Source organism: Bemisia tabaci, chromosome 8 (assembly GCF_918797505.1).
Source record: "Bemisia tabaci chromosome 8, PGI_BMITA_v3".
Classification (NCBI taxonomy): domain Eukaryota; kingdom Metazoa; phylum Arthropoda; class Insecta; order Hemiptera; family Aleyrodidae; genus Bemisia; species Bemisia tabaci.
Genome location: NC_092800.1, coordinates 26,266,177 through 26,285,425, shown reverse-complemented (window position 1 = coordinate 26,285,425; position 19,249 = coordinate 26,266,177).

Here is a 19,249-nt window from a genome sequence, read left to right as displayed (position 1 = left end):
TGCGCTCTTCTCTGACATCACAACGGTCTGAGAGAACATATAATCTCACAAAAAAAACTTAATTTCCCTTAAAGTTTATGCAATTCTAAATGCGCTCATACATACGTCCTTAATGGTTCCTTACCGCAAGATGTAGTTCATTTGAGGGGCTTGGAGAACGAGGCGCATGTAAGTGCAGTTTTTTTTATAAAAAAAAAAAATGAGATATCGATGGTTTAAATAATACTAGTATAATAATAGTAGTATATTCTGTGAGAAATCCGCTCCAAAATTCCAATTTTTAAGCATCAAACAGTCAGTTTGAACTTCCTTTCCGCCATAAGGATCCACGTGATTTCAAAACTTAAACACGTATTTCTCGAAATTGTAAAAGTTGCACTTATGCGCCTTGTCCTGCAAGGCCCCTTATTTTTAGTAAACAAAAAGACTGGGGTTGAGAAGAGGTTTGAGAGCAGAACGGCAACGAACGCGGTATCGATCTCTCCTCCATCGAGGCAAAGATGATTTTCCGGTCGACCCGAGCGAATTGACATCAGAAATGAGATTAAGGTGTCAAGCTGACCCTTTACCACCCTAAACGGCTTGCTTAAAGGGATCCAAAGAACCACTCAGGATTTTTCACCCGACCCGCACTGGAGGGACGGTTTTTTGAAGTTCCGGCTTCACCTGCGAAATGGAATCAGCAACAAGGAAACGCCAAGTCAAAAGAACCCTTTCCCTTCGTTGCCGACCTGACGGGTATTCTGCTGCACTAAGAGAGAGTGCCTTTAGAATATTCTAATGCCACAAAACTACCACCAATAGAATACTTTTTTTCCTGTTTTTTTTTCTTCTTTTTTTCTTTTTTTTTTAAAAAAAAATAGCAGGATAATAAAATAGAGCAGGAGCAAAATTTGGTAGGTCCTCGTTTTCATCCGCAAATTTGCCTAAAGCTGACAAAATTCAAATCCAGGATTTAAAATATTTTGAGAGGAGATAAAAAAAAACCCACGAGTACGTACCAAAAATAGCATTCGAGTTACGAAAATGAACTTAAATAAGTTCCAGTGCAAAAAAGAAATCGAAGATCATTCAGCTCACGCAGGTGAATTGGAATCACAGCCCCAGGACATTTTTTTCACTTTCACATTTCTACTGAAGTCTAGTCAAATGTTTCGTCGTAAGTAAAATTTCCATAAAAATTCGCCTGTTTTTACTATGGCCACCACTGACCAACTGACAGACTAGCATCTATGATTCATGAATATTTTACCTCATGATTTTCACCCGCACACTGAAATTGCGAATAGAATTCGTTGAAAAGTTCAAAGTAAAAAATCGACAAGCTTTTTTAAGCAACCTCTAACATCGGTAGGAAGGCGGCTTTAGCGAGTTTCAATGACGTTTTCCCCTGATACGGCAGTATTTGGTATCCGGGCTGCAAAAAATTCATTTTAAGCTGGCGCATAGCTTTCGCCCTCTCAAACAATGAAAGAGTATTAAATAAAAAGTAAAAAAGGGAGTTCAGTACGATGTCATTAGTCTACTAAATCATAATTAAGGAAGTTTATGGGGGAAGTGCGTAGGGTACTCACAGGTCACTAGGAATATTTTATTACTCCCAGGAGAATTCATACGAGCGCCCGTGAGACCACACAACATACAACTGCTTTAAAATTTCATGCCGTCCGAAATCCATGGACATGAAAACAGGTACTGTGATTTCTCATTGAATAACAAGGTATTCTGTTATTCCTAGCAAGAAACTTACATTTAATAAATTAGTGACGGTACTGTTATTCCATTTATCCCTGTACCGGTGTAGGTACAATGTATCCTGTCATTCTAAGCGAGAGCCTACAGTAATGTATTGACAATGTTGTCAGTTTTTGGAGCTCAGCTCTGCTCTCGCAAAATATTTGATTCCATGTGGTACCAAAAATATCCAGATCCTTGGTCTCTGTTGGATTGATTCAATAGATCATTGTAGCTTCTCCCTGCGTATAGAGAGTCCGATTTCGTACATTGATCCAAAAATGCAAAAAAAACCCCATGGAAAAAAGAGCGGATTTTTTTTATTCTACCGCAAACCCGCAAAACTCGTATTTTCCCCCAAAATCGGCCTACAGGTCCATGTTTAGCCAGTATTAGGCCCAGATGAGACCAAAAATGATCTAATCACGATGCATTCTATCAGATATAGACCTCTACTGAGCAAAAGATCGTAGAGTCGAGGAAATTCAAGGTGAGCCAGAAAACGGCCCTTGTCGACACCCATCATTGATGGAAAGTTTTAAAGCGTTATGCCACACAAAGGATCGAATCAATCAGAGACGTCGGACGTAAAATTTTTCACAAAATCTGCAAATTTTGATGTTTATTTCGTCACAATTTAAAGTGTAAGGGGTGCTTCTAGAAGAAAATTTAACGAAAAAAGATTTTAGAACCTCGAAGTTTTGTATAACGGAGTTATACTAGTAAGCTTTTAAAGTTTTCAAAATCCACTATATGCCGCTTCGAGCTCTGTCAAAGGAATAAAACACGAGAGAAAATCCGGCAACGTGGAATGCAGTTAGGCTAAATCCACCCAATCGACAACGACGCTACTTTGTTTAAAGAAAAGAAGTACGGCGACGTGCGCCAAGGCAGATTAGAACGAGAATGACGATCAATTTAAAATATAATAGATTCTCCTTCCCGAGTAATGGACGAGCTTCCAAATAAAAGGGCGGGGGGGGGAGTCAAAAGGGGGTGTTCGAGGGGGAGGGGCGGGGATGACGCGACTGATGACACGAGAAGCCGGGGGCGAGGGGGAGGGCAGCGAGGTTCGAAAAGAAAGAGCGCTCGGAGCAAACTTCATATTATAAATCAATCAGACCCTAGTCAATGGATTAAGGTATCGGAATAATTTGAGAAATGTGCTGGAAATATATTTTGAGCTTACAGAGCGCCCCCCCCCCTCCCCTCCACTATCAGCCTTCACTGAACCCCGATTCTCTGACGAGACGATGCAGCTCAGTACCGTCACTCTTCTTAGTCTGAGGTTCGCATGTCCTCGAAACGATATTTCGAAAACACAACCTCTACTCTTTTTTTAAAATTTCATACATAATTACGAAACATAGTGAAAGATAAAAGATCAAAAAAATTAAAACCTATTAAATATAAAGGATAAAAACTTAAGGTGATTCGATGGACGCCATGTTTTGTGCCAGAACGACATGCGATATATCGCATCAATTGGTTCCATTTTTTCAGGTACTCGTCATTTTTCTCCAATTTTGAGATCGCAATTCTGTTGTCAGGAGACTAAAGCACTCACGTACCAATTTTAACCGAGAAATTCAACGTGATAAAGGCGTGGTTTTTTTTAGAGAGAAAACATCGCATTCGTAACTGATATCGAAACTGCACTGGAATGCGATATTTTCTCTCTAAAAACCACGCCTTTATTACGTTGAATTTATTTGTTAAAATTGGTAAGTGAGTGCTTTGGTCTCCTGACAACAGCAATTGCGATCTCAAAATTGGAGAAAAATGACGAGTAGCTCAAAAAATGGAACCAATTGATGCGATATATCGCATGCCGACCTGACACAAAACATGGCGTCCATCGAATCACCTTCGTGTAAAATAGAATTCGAGGTAATTAATACAATGATTCCTACACGGAAAAAACGAGTTTAGGGTTGGGACCTACATGTTAGTGCTGGGCACTAACGAGGGTTAGGTCAAATGGAGCCAGCAAGTCAGAGGAGTGCTGGGCACTAAACAGCTCGAGGCTGGGTCACTAAGGAAGAAGTAGTGTCAAGCCCTAAAGTGACTTTGGAGCGAGCGTAAAATATGAAACGTCTCCGCCTGGGATCGAACTCGGGTTGCGCCGGTGGAAGACCAGCGCGTTACCACCAGGCTATCGTGACTCCGACGTCTCTCGGGTGAATTTACACCTGTTAAGCGCAACTACGTCTCGCGGCATCTGATTAGCACTACTCATGTTCAGTGCCACCTGCACTGCCTTCCGGTGTTGAGCTGTACAGCGCTTAGACGCCAGCCCTCAACTACTCCCCACTAAACGGCCAGTAGTGCTCAACACTAGTCTTGTTTTTTTCCGTGTAATAAAAAATGATTCCTAATAAAATATAATAACAGCAAATGACGATATTCCTAATCCCTCTCGTCCTGTAATTAAAAAGATCATTCTTAGTCTTGAAATGAATATCATTTTAGATTTTATAAATATCCAAAAAAAACTTGAAAAAATATTTTTCTATTCTTCAATACAAAACTGGGTGTAAATTAAAATCCTAATGTAACCAAGTTTCACAAAAATCAACCTGTAAATGAGCTGAGATAGCACTGACCTACCAAACCTGCAAGGTGATGAAAATTCACACAGAACTTCGAGAGGAAGAATTTGATGCGTTTTTTTGTGGAAAATAATACATAAAATTTAATTTCGGAACTTAAAACAAATTTTGTATGCCCGAGTTTTGTCGTTCTGATTGGTCACGAAGTTCGGGAGCCGATGGTAACAGAGGCAGGTTGGGTTAGGTTAGGTCACGCAACTAAACTAACTTCGCGGATGTGCTGGAAGTGTCACTTGAATTGAAGGCGCCCCAATCTTGAATTTGTACACACCTTTTCTACAACTTCGTTCAGTACAACTTTTCTGGGCTTTCCATCTATTCAGTGCAGTATGATACGGCAGCCATGCTGCGAGAAAAACGGCTTACGGATTATTTGATGTTGCCAAATTTCTCTTGGTAAAATAAAGATTTTCAGAGGAACATTTGTACGAGCCGCACTAAACTGAGAACTCGTTTAGTCGCACTGTATCGGTCGTGATATTTTGATGAAACTATAATTATATCTTCCGTCTTTTCCCAGCCGTCATCTCCTTCAAAATAGACCCCTTGCAACATCTCAGTTTGAGTCTCAACAGGGTGCTTCTCGAGGAGAAATTGTACGCTCGCGCACACGAGGCAACATCGCGACTGCTCTTTCATGCTGACGCCGACAACAAAATATGATTTGCTTCATTTAGACGCCCGGCGGAGAGAGAGTTGTTCGACTTAATCAATCATGTCGGCCTGATTATAAAAAAGAATAAATTAAAGGCCGCGTTGTCTCTCTTTTGAGCCTTTCATCATCAGCCTCTGGTCCTCCGCTCTTTGCTCCCGACTGAGCTGAGCCTCAAAAAGCCACGTTTCCGCACAAAGCCGCTGAGGACCGGATTTTGTTTCATTCCTTGCCGCTACAAAAGAAGCGAACACGCACAAATTGAGAGCGCAATGTAAAAAAATTGGCCTCCGGCCAATTTATGCGCGGCGCTTCGCGCCGCGTACCGGCGCTACGCGCCGGCATTTGGGGGGCTTCGCCCCCCCATCCGCTTAGCGGATTGGTGCGGGGACCGCACGGGACTTTCTCGCTCGAGCCGGCGCTTCGCGCCGGCATAGACACTTTTACTGGAATATTTAGAAAAATACTGCCAATTTTACAAAATCATAAAGTTTGATTGGAATTTTGATCACAGGATAATAGTTATGAAATTTTTATTCAAACCATTGAACTTCATTGTAAATGTCTTCGCGATATGTGGTGAATTCATATATTCGGACTCGACTTGTTGATTTTATGAGGCATCTTCAATTAAATATGTAATTGATTAACTAAGTCTCCTGTCAAAGATGGCGATCCGTAAAAATCTTAGCTTTTCTACGATTCATTAGGATCCATTAGATTCATTGACATCATACTTCAGATACGATTTTATATTATAATCTCTCCTTAAGCACGGTCAAAAGCCATCAAATATCTACTTGAATGGGTAGAATGACTATTCGATGTTCAAATAGTCTTAAAACTAAACGGTTTTCGCTTAGCATCTCCCAAATTTTAAATTTGGCGGGCGAATCTACCTGCTGGAAGGTTCACGACACGCCCGCCAGGAGCGCCATCTCCTTACCGCGTATCCCCGTAACTCAAAGCGAAAACAATAGAGAGCGCCATCGACAAACGTCAACCAGAGACAAGTCAACAAACGTCACGTTATAACAATTATAACCTCCTTCATTAACAAGCATTAAATCAGTCATATTTGTGCCGAATTATTACATTATATTTGTGCTTAGTACCTCGTAAAAAGGAACCGCAAAAGATGGAATCTGCCGGGATTCTAAATTCATTAACAACAAACATATTAGTTTTTAATAAAGATCTAAGTGTCAGTTCTTGGCGTTAGCTTGATGATTCATAGTACCTTTGTAATGTGAGTATGTATCTAATTAGTTGTCTAATTTTGCTTTGTGATTACCTACGGAGTAATTTTGGAAATAGTATATGATGCATTATATAATGCATTTGAATTCCTAGGTTTCACCTGACTCAAAGCGTTTGCTGCTATTATCTAGAAGCGCTCCGACTCATTTATCAGAGAATTGAGCGTTTCCTATCGGCCCCTCTGCAATTATGAGATTAGTCCATGAATCCTTTAGGAACTTAAATTAATGACTCAGATGGTGCTTTTGAGCCAACTTTCAAAGAATTAAAGGCATTTTTTCAAAATCTACAGTCCATGAGCTCTCCGTGTGACCGAAGTGCTCTCCTCGCTATATGACGCGTAACCCTTCAATTTTTAGTTTAGTCCAAAGACCTCGTAGGAACTTAAATTAATGAACCAGGTGGTGCTCTTATGCCAACTTTCGAAGAATTGAAGGCATTTTATTTTTATTTTTTTTCAAATTTACAGTCCTTGAAAATGAGCTGTTTCGCGGAGCAAAGTGCCCTACTTTTGGGCCTCGTATCTCTTGAATTTTGAGTTTAGTCCAAAGATCTTTTTGGAACTTAAATTAATGACCCAGGTGATGTGCTTGATGCCCATTGTTAAAGAATTAAAGACATTTTTCAAAATTTACAGTCTTTCAAAATGAGCTTTCCGTGTGATTTTGCTAAAAATGGACAATTGAGCGTAGCCCCCCCAAATTTTAGCGTACCTCAAAATCGTTGGACGTGCATAAGGAGACCATAGATATGGTGTCCTGTGCCAATTTTGAATGAAATCGAACAGATAGATTCTGAGATATCGCTGTAGACAGATTTGGGGGACGCCACACGGACGGACACACATTTTTTCAAGTATGGTTATTTTTACTCCTGGGACCTTAAAACGTCTAGAAATGATGAAATTTCAACTTTTTTTTTTTTTTTTTTTTGGAGGATGACAATACTTCCTCTCTACCCTATGGGAGCGAGAAAGTAAAAATAATAGGAACGACTGGTGGTCATATCCCTTGCTCCTACGCAGCCCGACCCAGGACAGGCGCTCCGCTAAGCGCTGTTTCAAGGGGGGAGGGGGGAGGTCCTTCGGTCAAGTTGAAAACAAAGGACCTGTTATTTACTGACAAATGGATTACATTTTGCAATAAGGAACCACTATCTCTGGCTCTTCCATAGAGGCACCTTTTGCCAGAGGGAGTCCAATGGTACACTGAAAAAAAAAATCTCGGTGTATTTACCAAGAAAAGGGGCTGGGTAAGGGGGGGGGGGTTGGGTAAAATTACCAAGAATTCAGGGTTCTATTTGATCTCAGTTTTTTCTTGGTAAAATTACCATTTATGGAATTGGTAATTTTACCGAGAAATCTCGGTAAAATTGTTGAACTATCTCGGTAATTTTACTGGACCTTGGTAAAAATACCAATATTTTTTATCGACTGTGGTAGAATTACCGGGATAAAATGGCAAAGTTACCGGGAATTGATTACCAATAAAAGTGGTATTCTTACCTGAAAAAAAACAGTAAAAATACCGGTTTTTAGGTAAGCCTACTAGTCTGTCTTGGTAAAATTACCAATAATTGGTAAAAAAGTGAGATGGTAATGGTACCAACGGACCTTGGTAAAAACGCCGAGAATTTTTTTTCAGTGAGACGCTCCGCGCACTTGAAGCGCTGTTTCAAGGGGGGAGGGGGGAGGTCCTTCGGTCAAGATGAAAACAAAGAACGGCAAAATAACCTGTTATTTACTGACAAGTAGTCGGTAAATCGTGTAAATACAGCAGTTGGATCTCTGGAAAGGACTCCGAGGGTTATGAATTTTTGAAAATGTCACAAAGCTCATAGGGATATGGGAGGCAATTCTCATCGTAAACTCACATTAAAGCTGCGTAAGTTTAATACCCGGGCACACGTTTTCTAATAGTTCGCCCTGAATTTGATGAAAGTTCAACAATGTAACTGACAGTCTTCGTTAAAGTAACTTTTGCTTCTGGTAAGGTGCACTCGCCGTTGACGGAGCACAGGATCGGAAATTCTACAGTTTTCATGTCCATGAGGACAACCTCCGAATATGAGTGATGACATCTTTATAAATTTACACAATTGAACATCATTTTAGATTTTATAAATATAAAAAAAAAGAAAAAATTGAAAAAATATGTTTCTATTATTCAACATAAAACTGGGTGTAAATTAAAATCCTAGTGTAACCAAGTTTCACAAAAATCGACCTGTAAATGAACTGAGATAGCATTGACCTGCCAAACCTGCAAGGTGACGAAAATTCACACAGAACTCTGAGAGGAACAATTTGATGCGTTTTTTGTGGAAAACAATACATAAAATTTAATTTCGGAACTTAAAACAAATTTTGTATGCCCGAGTTTTGTCGTTCTGATTGATCACGAAGTTCGGGAGCCGATGGTAACAGAGGCAGGTTGGGTTAGGTTAGGTCACGCAACTAAACTAACTTCGCGGATGTGCTGGGAGTATCACTTGAATTGAAGGCGCCCCAATCTTGAATTTGTACACACCTTTTCTACAACTTCGTTTAGTAGAACTTTTCTTGGCTTTTCATCTATTCAGTGCAGTATGATAAGGCAGCCATACTGCAAGAAAAACGGCTTACGGATTATTTGATGTTGCCAAATTTCTCTTGGTAAAATAAAGATTTTCAGAGGAGCATTTGTACGAGCCGCCCTAAATTGAGAAATTCTACAGTTTTCATGTCCATGAGGACAACCTCCGAATATGAGTGATGACATCTTTATAAATCTACACAATTATGTTTCTTTAAAATTGAAAATTTTTCGGTGTGAAGGAAAAACTATTTGCCATTCTGAGAAATATTCAAAATAGCTATGCAGAAACAACATTTTTACAACACCGTAATCGCACTGAAAAAAATTCTCGGCGTTTTTACCAAGGTCCGTTGGTACCTTTACAATCTCACTTTTTTACCAACTATTGGTAATTTTACCAAGTCAGACTGGTAAACTTACCTAAAAACCTGTATTTTTACTGTTTTTTCGGTAAGAATACCACTTTTATTGGTAATCAATTCCCGGTCACTTTGCCATTTTATCTCGGTAATTCTACCAAAGTCGATGAAAAATATTGGCGTTTTTACCAAGGTCCAATAAAATTACCGAGAAAGTTCAATAATTTTACCGAGATTTCTCGGTAAAATTACCAATTCCATAAATGGTAATTTTACCAAGAAAAAACTGGGATCAAACGGAACCCCGAATTCTTGGTAATTTGACCCTTTTCTTAGTAAATACACCGATATTTTTTTTCAGTGTTCAACAATCTAACTGACAATCTTCGTTAAAGTAACTTGCTTCTAGTAAGGTGCAAAACTCGCCATTGGCGGAGCATAGGATCAGAAATTCTACAGTTTTCATGTCCATGAGGACAACCTCCGAATATGAGTGATGACATCTTTATAAATTTACACGATTATTTGTATGTTTCTTAAAAGTTAACAATTTTTCGGTGTGAAGGAAAAACAATTTGCTATTCTGATAAATATTTAAGATAGCTATGCAGAAACAATATTTTCACAACACCGTAATCGCGCTGGTTCCTTTTCGCCATGGAGAAAAAAAAAGGAGGTGTTTGCATTTCGGACATCTTGGAATTTTTTTGATGACGTAGGTCGGTACAGCGACGTTTTTCATCGATTTTCTTGCGAATGGTGTGATTTATAGTCATTCCATAAAAAGTGCTTGAAATTATATCATGAGATGATTTAAGCAAAAAAACGGGACATTATGGTCCGTTTTTCATGCTTCGAATTCCGGATTTCGCTGGCCAGGTTGTACCGACCTACGTCATAGGGTAAACAAACCTCAAGATGCAAACACCTCCTTCTTTTCTCTATGCCTTTTCGCTAGATGCGATCCGGACAGACACTCGAAATAAAAACGGGGGCAAGAAGAACCGCGGTCGTCGGTTGACGATGCGGTCTCGGGGAAAATTAAAAAGCGGCGAAGCAGATCGGGAGCTCGCGTGCTCGGTAAGCCGTCGGCGGAGCGGAGCGTCCGGCTTTGGGGCTTAGGCGAAACCGGTGAGAATGGCATTTTAGTGGGATTTTAGCCGGATTTTTGCCCGCTTCGCGCGTCCCCGATCCGGGTCGTTCGCTGTTGGCGAATTAAGCGGTCAAGCCTCATTGTTTGATATCAATTGGGTTTTTTCTCTCGTTCCGCCGCGGCTCATCCGACACGGAAGGGTCGAAGCCATAAAACTCCCGGCGCCATTTTCGAGTAATTAATCCCTGACGTGGCAGAGCGGCGAAATCTGTTTATTCTCCCGCGTGAGACCTCGTCCGGAGTCGAAAGAGGAGCCGCGGCGTGGCTGTTTTGCGATAAATCGATTGATCTGCCATTTAAACCTATGGAAAAAGATCGATAGACAGGGTGTTCGCAACGAACACCTTAATAATCGATTCTTTGCCATAGGTTTAAATGGGGGTATATCGATAATCGATTATTCACGCCACGCCACTGCTCAGATAGTCAGTGAAAAGTTTCAAGTAAGCTTCGATCTCTCAATCATTTTGAACTGGTTGATTGTAGATAAAGTTAGTTTTCAAAGAAAAACAAGTTTGAAAACGTTTTGCTTGCGTTAAGATTAAAAATATGTTAGGTTAGGTTGCGACAAAAAAAGTGCGACAACTTGTCGCACTTTTCGGGTCATTTCTCGGTTCCTTCTCGTTAAAAGCAGCAGCCACAGATATAGATAGATACAAATATTTGAATCAGTGAGTTCGAAAACACAGCAACTCGGGTTTTTTTCGATTTTCACTTTTTTACGGTTTAGTAACACTTATGGATAGAAGCATCAGCACGCAATAGGAAATTTCGAAATTGCAATCGGAAGTGCTCGAAACAGCGACGGGAAAAGGGAAAAATCGAAGAAATTCATGGGAAATACCAATTTAAGGCCATTTCAAGGTAAACGGGTGACCATCCGATTTTGCAGTTTTATTTTTTTGGTTCAGTATACCTTGTACCAACAAGTTATATAAATATTTAAGCGTTATTCAGGTCGAAAAATATACATTTTTCGGGGCAGACTATGAGAAATCAGTATCTGAAAGTCGATGAGAACGAAAACACACCAACTCGGAAATTTTTGCTTTGTGGAGAGCCTTGAATTCGATCCATCAACGTCGATATATAGAAATCAAGGCTCTCCATTGGCTTTCGTCTTTCACTCAAGGCGATCAATCGTCGTGTGTATCTAGGCCTTTAAGTAGGTATCACCCCTGTCCGTATTAGTGTCTGGTCCTCCAAACTTTAGGTAACGCCATTCTGCCGACCTCCGTAGGCATGGGTACTAAACCGTTTTTTCCATCAGTCAATTCCCTAATCGATTGATTAGAAGAGTAACGAAGGATCATCTGGACGTATTCATGCTAAAAGGAACTATGTCACACGAAAACCCTATACACATAGTTCCTTTTAGCATAAATAGTCCATCTGTGCGAGTCCAATGGCTATTTTTATTCAGTTACTCATTCTTCCATTTTCGTTCGTGAGGTGGAAACAAATTCTACGCTCCAAAGTGGCAACGATGAATGGGAATCGAATAAACCTGGATCAAGGTTGAAAGCAATTTCGATTCAATCAATTGGGAGAACTGATAAATAAATAAAAAGAAGAAAAGGAGTAGAGGAACTGTCTGCGCTGAGAGAAAAACAGGAACCTTAGGGCACGACCAATGAAACGTGCACTCTATTCCGGCTTTTTTAATTAGAAATGTAAGTCAATAAAACGGTGTCCTCGTGATAAAAGGTTATGCGACGGATTTGCGAGAGACTCGGCTTGCAGTAAGAAATGACAAAATGGGGTTCGACTGCAACAAGCCACTTTTAACGATCGAGCAACGCAAACCGCGTTTAAGACGAGTTTAAACTTTAAAGAACGATTATTTAGTACATTGTACAGTTTAATCATCTTGACGCCAAACTTCAGGATTACTGTCAATTTTGTCAGGCACTCCTCCCATAAAAAAATTATAATCGTTAAAGTAATAGGTTTGCAAATTTTCTACAACACGAGAAATAAATTGTCGCCTTGGATTTTACCTGATCTTACAATTGACTGTTTTTTTCTCACCTGCAACAAAACAAAATAGAAAGTATTGCATTAAAATTTAACAGAAAAAAACGAAACAAAAACAAATGTAATGTGTTCAATATGTTATAAGTTTTCCTTTTCTCATTTAATTGTAAATTGATGGTAAAAACCTGATTTTTTTGGGACTATATTGGATCACTAATGGATCATTGGCGTTAATCGTTATTTGTTGACATATCGTCGCTCCTCTGACGTAAAGGCGTATCCCGATGTACGCATGAGCCCTGGAAAGCTTGGATTTAAATGTGAAACAGGGCTCAGAAATTGAGATACTTGCGTCAGAGGAGCGACGATATGTTTGGAAACTATGAAACATAAAATAACGCCTTTTTTGCAAAGATTGATTGTCACCGATTGTCACAACACCGATCGAAAGAAAATTAAATTTCAGGCTTCTCATTGCAAAACAGTCCAACAGTCATAAAATGCAATAAGGTGAACGGTCCGGAAAAAACTTAATTCAGAGATTCGCTAAAACGATAGAGATATTTACTCGTGTTGTAGATTGGTAAAATATGAATCAACTATGGAGAAATTACACGAATATTAAAGAAAAAACCTCGACACGTTACTTATTGGAACCACACAATACTGGAGATATCGGTCGATTCGCCATCACTTTAACATTTTATTATGCAACTGTTCTAACTTAGGAGCAGCTCGGTTATCCTATCCAATCAATTTGAAGCGGCTTCGAGGACTGGAGACATTTTACTATAGCGTACAAACTCCAGCTTGGGAGTGCTCAAAACAGTGGCGTGGTGTGCTTTGCGATATAATCGATAGATCTGTCATTCAAACCTATGGAAAAGGATCGATAAACAGGGTGTTCGCAGCGAACACCTTAATAATCGATTCTTTACCCTAGTTTCAAATGGAGAAATATCGACAATCGATCATTCACGCCACACCACTGCTCCTAAAGCTCCCCATTTTTATAGACAGCATAAACACTCGAGCCAGGCAAAAAGCTCCAGTCTCCATTCTAACATTATTGATCGATGCCTTGATAAGTTGAAGACTAATGTTAATTCTTGAAAAAAACTATACAAATTACACCGTTTAAGGAAGACAAAGCTAAGTGAGCGGGAGTCTGTGGTGTGATTGGACCAATTTTAGCAGAAAGGAACCATAAGTTTTTCTTCTTTCTGGTGATATTCAGAAACGACATCCGTGGCAATGATAATCGGACGTATTTCTGCCAAACGGAACTATGTGCATTATGACGTGAGCCCTCTTAGTGCATATATTTGTATGTGTCTCAGGGCTCATGTCTTAATGAACATAGTTCCTTTTGGCAGAAATACGTCCAATTGTAAGAAAATAAGTTCTAGTGTTGGCATGTCTATTTACTTCGTGCATTTCTACTCAGCTTATTTCAGCTAATACAGATGGTTCAAAAGCTTGCCAGAGCATATACGTATAATTTCCTAAAAAATTATTTTGCAATTATGAACAACATTATCTGGCTTGTTTTAGAGAAAAAACATTTGTGCAATTGGTATTCTTATGCAGATCAATAGGTGTTTTTTATGTATGAGTCAGAAATTACACTTCCTTATTCGTTGTTCTTTCGTGTTCATCTACAGACCTCAACCATATATATCTAATCTGCTGATGGAAATGTGCGGTTTAAAGGGTTTGTTAAATTGTTTGCTCAACCATACAATCTTGTATTTCAATGACTCTAATCTCTTCTTCTCTATTACGTAATGATTACTATCTATATTATTTTATCTCCTCTTCTCTATTACTCATGATTACCATATATATTATTCTATCTCTTCTTCTCTATGTACTGAAATGATTGTTAAATATCTTCTGGTCCTATTCAAAAGTAAAGTCTCTATAATTTGAGAATCACGCACCAGGTACAAGACCATCCGGCAACACTTCTCCGAGCACTCACCTGTGACCAACTCGGTAAAAAACTCATCTTTCAACTCGGTAATTTGCGCTAAACGTAACGTTCACGCGCCTCCTTCGCAAGAGCTCAAAAACCAGCCACAGACGAAGTAAATAAATTACCCCGTTCTCGAGACCATGCGGCCGGAGAGAGCTCCGCACATTTCATCACAATCCCTCTCTCCCCCCTCCCTCCCTCCCTCCCCCCCCCTCCCCACACCTTTGCTGAAAACTATACTTTAAACTTGCAGTTTAGTGGACGTTCTCATTTGACGGAATGCCCGCTGAAAAAAAGGGATCCTCAAGATGAAGGGAGGGGGTGAAACAACCGTGTAAAAACCCACGAATTCCAAAAAAAATAAGAATAATAACGTTTTGGCAGTAATTCGAATTTTAAGGTGATTCGATGGACGCCATATTTTGTGTCAGAGCGGCATGCGATATATCGCATCATCAAAATATGGCGTCCATCGAATCACCTTAAGGTCGAGAGACAGGGGATTGGAGAAAAACTCTCTCGTAATTCGCCAGCACTTGCCAGCCATGGGAATGATTCACATAAAGGCGCTCAAAACATCTTAATGCGATAGCAAATAATGCGGATTATAACATGAAACTTTGATCTAGTCTTTTTGAAAGTATGGGTAAGTGTCAGCGTCAAAAACTGATTGTCGATGTTGTTTTACTCCAAACCGGTGTTTTCGCTGATACCTTTGAGTATCTAACTAGACCGCGTTATGCAGGTAGGAACCAAGCCACATCAGCTGTTGCCAAATTTAAAGGAGCAATTTATAATTTTTTTACAAGAGTACATCCGTGCGGATTCCTTTGAAAATTTTACGGAATCTGCCTCGTACTATGCAGAAAATTCACTAAATTTGCACAAAAATCTGCACAACCGTTTTCATGTAACAAATTAAATTGTCCAATTAAATTCGGCAATACCTGATGTGGCTTGGTTCCTTTTTACTTAGCGTGGTCCACCCAAGGGCATCATATTCTGCCTGACTCTATCACATGCAGTGTTCGAAACTCACCTTTGAATTTTAGGAGCCTTAAGGCGCATCAAGCCCTATTTTTAGGCGCCACTGAAGATATTTTAGGGGCCAAATTGACATTTTGCCCATATATCGTCGCTCCTCTGACGTAAGGGCGTATCTAGATTTTTGCATGAGCCTTAGAAAGCATAGAGTTATACGGAGCACAGGGGTCACGTAGAAATCAAGTTACGCCCTTACGTCAGAGGAGCGACGATATTACGGCGCATTTAGTGAAAAGTTAGACGCAAGATGTTTTCGGAACAGAACTAGTAGTAGCTGTAACTTGAGGAACACAAAAACACTAAGGAAGAAATCGTAAAGAATTGAAAAAGCTTTCACTTGTAGTGCTGAAAATTTAGAATAATCACCTAATATGAAAATTCAGATTTTTAGGGGCCACGTTGGCGTAGAGCCTTCATTTTTTAGGCGCCATGGCCGATTTTTAGGCGCATTTGGCGCGTTGGCGCCTGTGAGTTTTGAACACTGATCACATGTTCGTTTCAATGAGACATTAGAGTATGTGATCAACTACGTTTAGGAGTTTCGGAAGGGCAGGGATCCGCGAGCGACTCGCGAAGAAATGGCATGAAAAGGGGCAAACGAGCGTGTCTATTCATGTAATTACGCAAATAACCGTTATCAACTTGAAAAGAGGATGAAAGTTTCTCGTCGACCCAATAATTCGACGAACTTTCCCAAGTCGCACGCTCCAAATTTTCCCTGGACAACGAGAGCCCCTGGTTCGACCGCATCCAGATCCCGGAGAGTGCGCGAGGTTTGGCGGATTCGAGACATTTTTAGACTGAATCAGATGCAATTTAAGAAGTTTTGCCGCGGAAACTTTACTCGAAATTAAATTTCTCTCTTCCGCGAGCTACGGATGAATTTTACCGCTCCGTACTTTTATTTCATATTGCCTTCGCGATGAAGCGATTTCTTATTCTTCTTTCGGAACGGTGCGCTGCTGATTTTCCTTGGTTTATCTCTAACCCACGTCAATCATTAGCATAAAACGAAGGCTACGCATGAGATACAGTTTGCAGAGGGCGGGAAATTATTCAATAATATTTATCTTTTTTGCAAAACTGTCGGTAGAGACCAACGGAAAATAGTGATGAACCCCACAATATCTTTCGTAAAAGGATCAGTTCAACGAATTACTTAATAATTATACATCTTAACAGTTCACGGAGAAAAAAAACCTCGTGCGTGGGGCCCGAAGTTTAGGTCAGATGGATCTCTGAAGTTTTCGGATTGAGCATCCGAGCACTTGAGGTCCAGCTGTCGAGGTTTGGATCACACATCTGAAACTTCAGTTCTTACATCTGAAGTACTTCAGATGTGAGAACCGAAGTCTTTCGGATGTGAAAACCGAAGTGCTTCAGATGTAAGAACTGAAGTTTCAGATGTGTGATCCAAACCTCAGCAGCTGGACCTCAAGTGTTCGGATGCTTAATCCGAAAACTTCAGAGATCCATATGACCTATACTTTGGGTCCCATGCACGAAGTTTTTTTCTCCTTGTTGAATGGTTGGATTTAATATTCACACAGTTGGCTAACAAAAACCATATTCTTGAGTGAAAATTTTCGAGTATCATGTGACTATGAATGAGCATTAAAATTTTCAGTTTCAGTCAAAAATGTCATGTCTGCCCTGTCTAATTGACTCGATCCTCTGTGCGGCGGTAACATTAACAAGGCAAGATTGGCAACGTCCGAAAGCTCTTACGGCGCACAGTGGATCGAGTCAAATAGAGAGGTCGGACATAAAATATTTGACAAAAACCGCGAATTTTTATGTTTATTTCGTCACATTTTAGAGTTCAAGGGGTGTCACTGCAAGAAAATTTCACGAGAAAACCAATGGAACCAATTTTAAAACCTCAAAGTTTTGCATAAACGGAGTTATAAGCGTTTAAAGTTTTCGAATTTTGTCCGACCTCTCCTATTGACTCGATCCACTGTGCGGCGTTCCTCCTAAGCACGACAGTGTGGCAGTGGATCCAATTTCCTCGTTATGAACATTACCGAGTAGGAACGTCCGAAATTATTTTCAGCGTGAAAAGAATCGATGCGAAAACCATTTGACCAGTTTTAACGAGCTGACCCCTCCTCCCCCGCAAAAGTTGCCCCCTTTTCGCGGAACGCAGTCCGATCGAAGTTGGTGTTATTCTAGTGTTTCTAATTGTTCGCAGAGCCGCGGCCGACGATGTGCGAAAAGTTTCGGGTCGAGAGATGCTGCGCGAGGCTTGAATTATCTCGTTGCCCGGCGCCGCTGCGGTGAGCGACTCGCGGAAATCGTTAGCGCCGAGTGTACATCTGCTGGAATCGGCGAGAGCCCATTGATTAGTGCTGGCAATCGACATTGGTGCCATTTTTTAGATAAAAATCGCCCACTTAACACTGCTCGTTGTGAAAAGGGGTGAAATGGAGATGTTGCATGTGTGAGGAATTTGCGATTTGACTGTTGATTCTTGTGTAAAAGTTCGCGAGAAACACGATGGTGCTACTGGTTTTCTCTGAAATCAACTCCCAAGCTCAAAAAAAGCTCTCAAGTTGAGGCCAAAATGGAGGGGATATCCCACGCTATCCTGAGAGTCCACCACTACATCAAGACAAACTCTCCATGCAAAGATAGGGAGCAATTAAATTACCGTGTTTTCAGTTTTTGAGTCCCCAAATAAAGTGGCAGTCCTGTCAATGCATGTATGTGCTCCCTATCTTTGCATGGAGAGTTTGTCTTGATTGTCTGGACTCTCAGGATAGCGTGGGATATCCCCTCCATTTTGGCCTCAACTTGAGAGCTTTTTTTGAGCTTGGGAGTCGATTTCAGAGAAAACCAGTGGTACCATCGTGATTCTCGCGAACTTTTACATAAATATCAATGGTCAAATCGCAAATTCCTCACACATGCAACATCTCCATGCAGGTAATTGAAAGGAATAATCTGATAGGCGGGGTGGCTAACAGAATTAATTTTATCTTTCCTGACTTTTCCCAGACTTCTTCTGATGATATTCTTTGAGTTTTTCACGATACCGCAAGGGCATTTAATTGATGTGGTCAAAAAGTTTGCACAACAACGCGAACAGTTGGCCCGCCGCGAACCCGATTTTTACGTAAAACCCGGCTCCACAAAAAAATTCCTGAGCGTTGACGAAATTCCCCGACCTTTCCCTGATGAGTCCTGGCCGCGTTGATTTCCCTAACATTTTCCCAGTTTTCCCTGTCTCCCTGGTCGCCACTTTGGCTAGGGCTGCAAGGAGGGTTGTTTTGGGCGAAAAAGCGGACAATGAAATCGTTTCGGGACAAAAAATATAGCAATCCCAACAGAGATCTCTTGGTAACGAGAAACTGGGCGACACGACGATCAATTTTTTAAATACTAGAGGGCTACGCCCCCTGACTGCTTTGCGATCCAACACCCCGGAGCGGACATATAGGACCTCGGAGGACAAACAGGAAAATTTAGTCTACATGACTCTTTCTAAAAAAATTTTATGATACTTTCATTGAATTGACTTATCCAAGGGTATTGTGTTAAAGTTACAATCGGTTTTGCTTAGTCACTGCTTTAATTTATTAATTCTAGGGCAGAGAGCACGTTAAATTACTGATTTATGAAAAGATCAACTATAAACGCGATCAACCACGAGATTATAAAGGCCTATTTTCCGGGCCCAATCAAAAAGCGGTGGAAAAACGGTAATTCTCTCTGCGTGTAGTTGCTCTAACTCTCTTATGCTTAGAAAGACCGCCGTATGAACAAGCAAGCGTTGCCAAAACTCCCTCGATAAAATAATTATTGATTAAAAAACGTATGAATAATGTATACTCACAATTTTCACACATTCTAAATTAAATTACAAGGAAAATTCGTGAAAAATTCAAAGAAAATCATATCC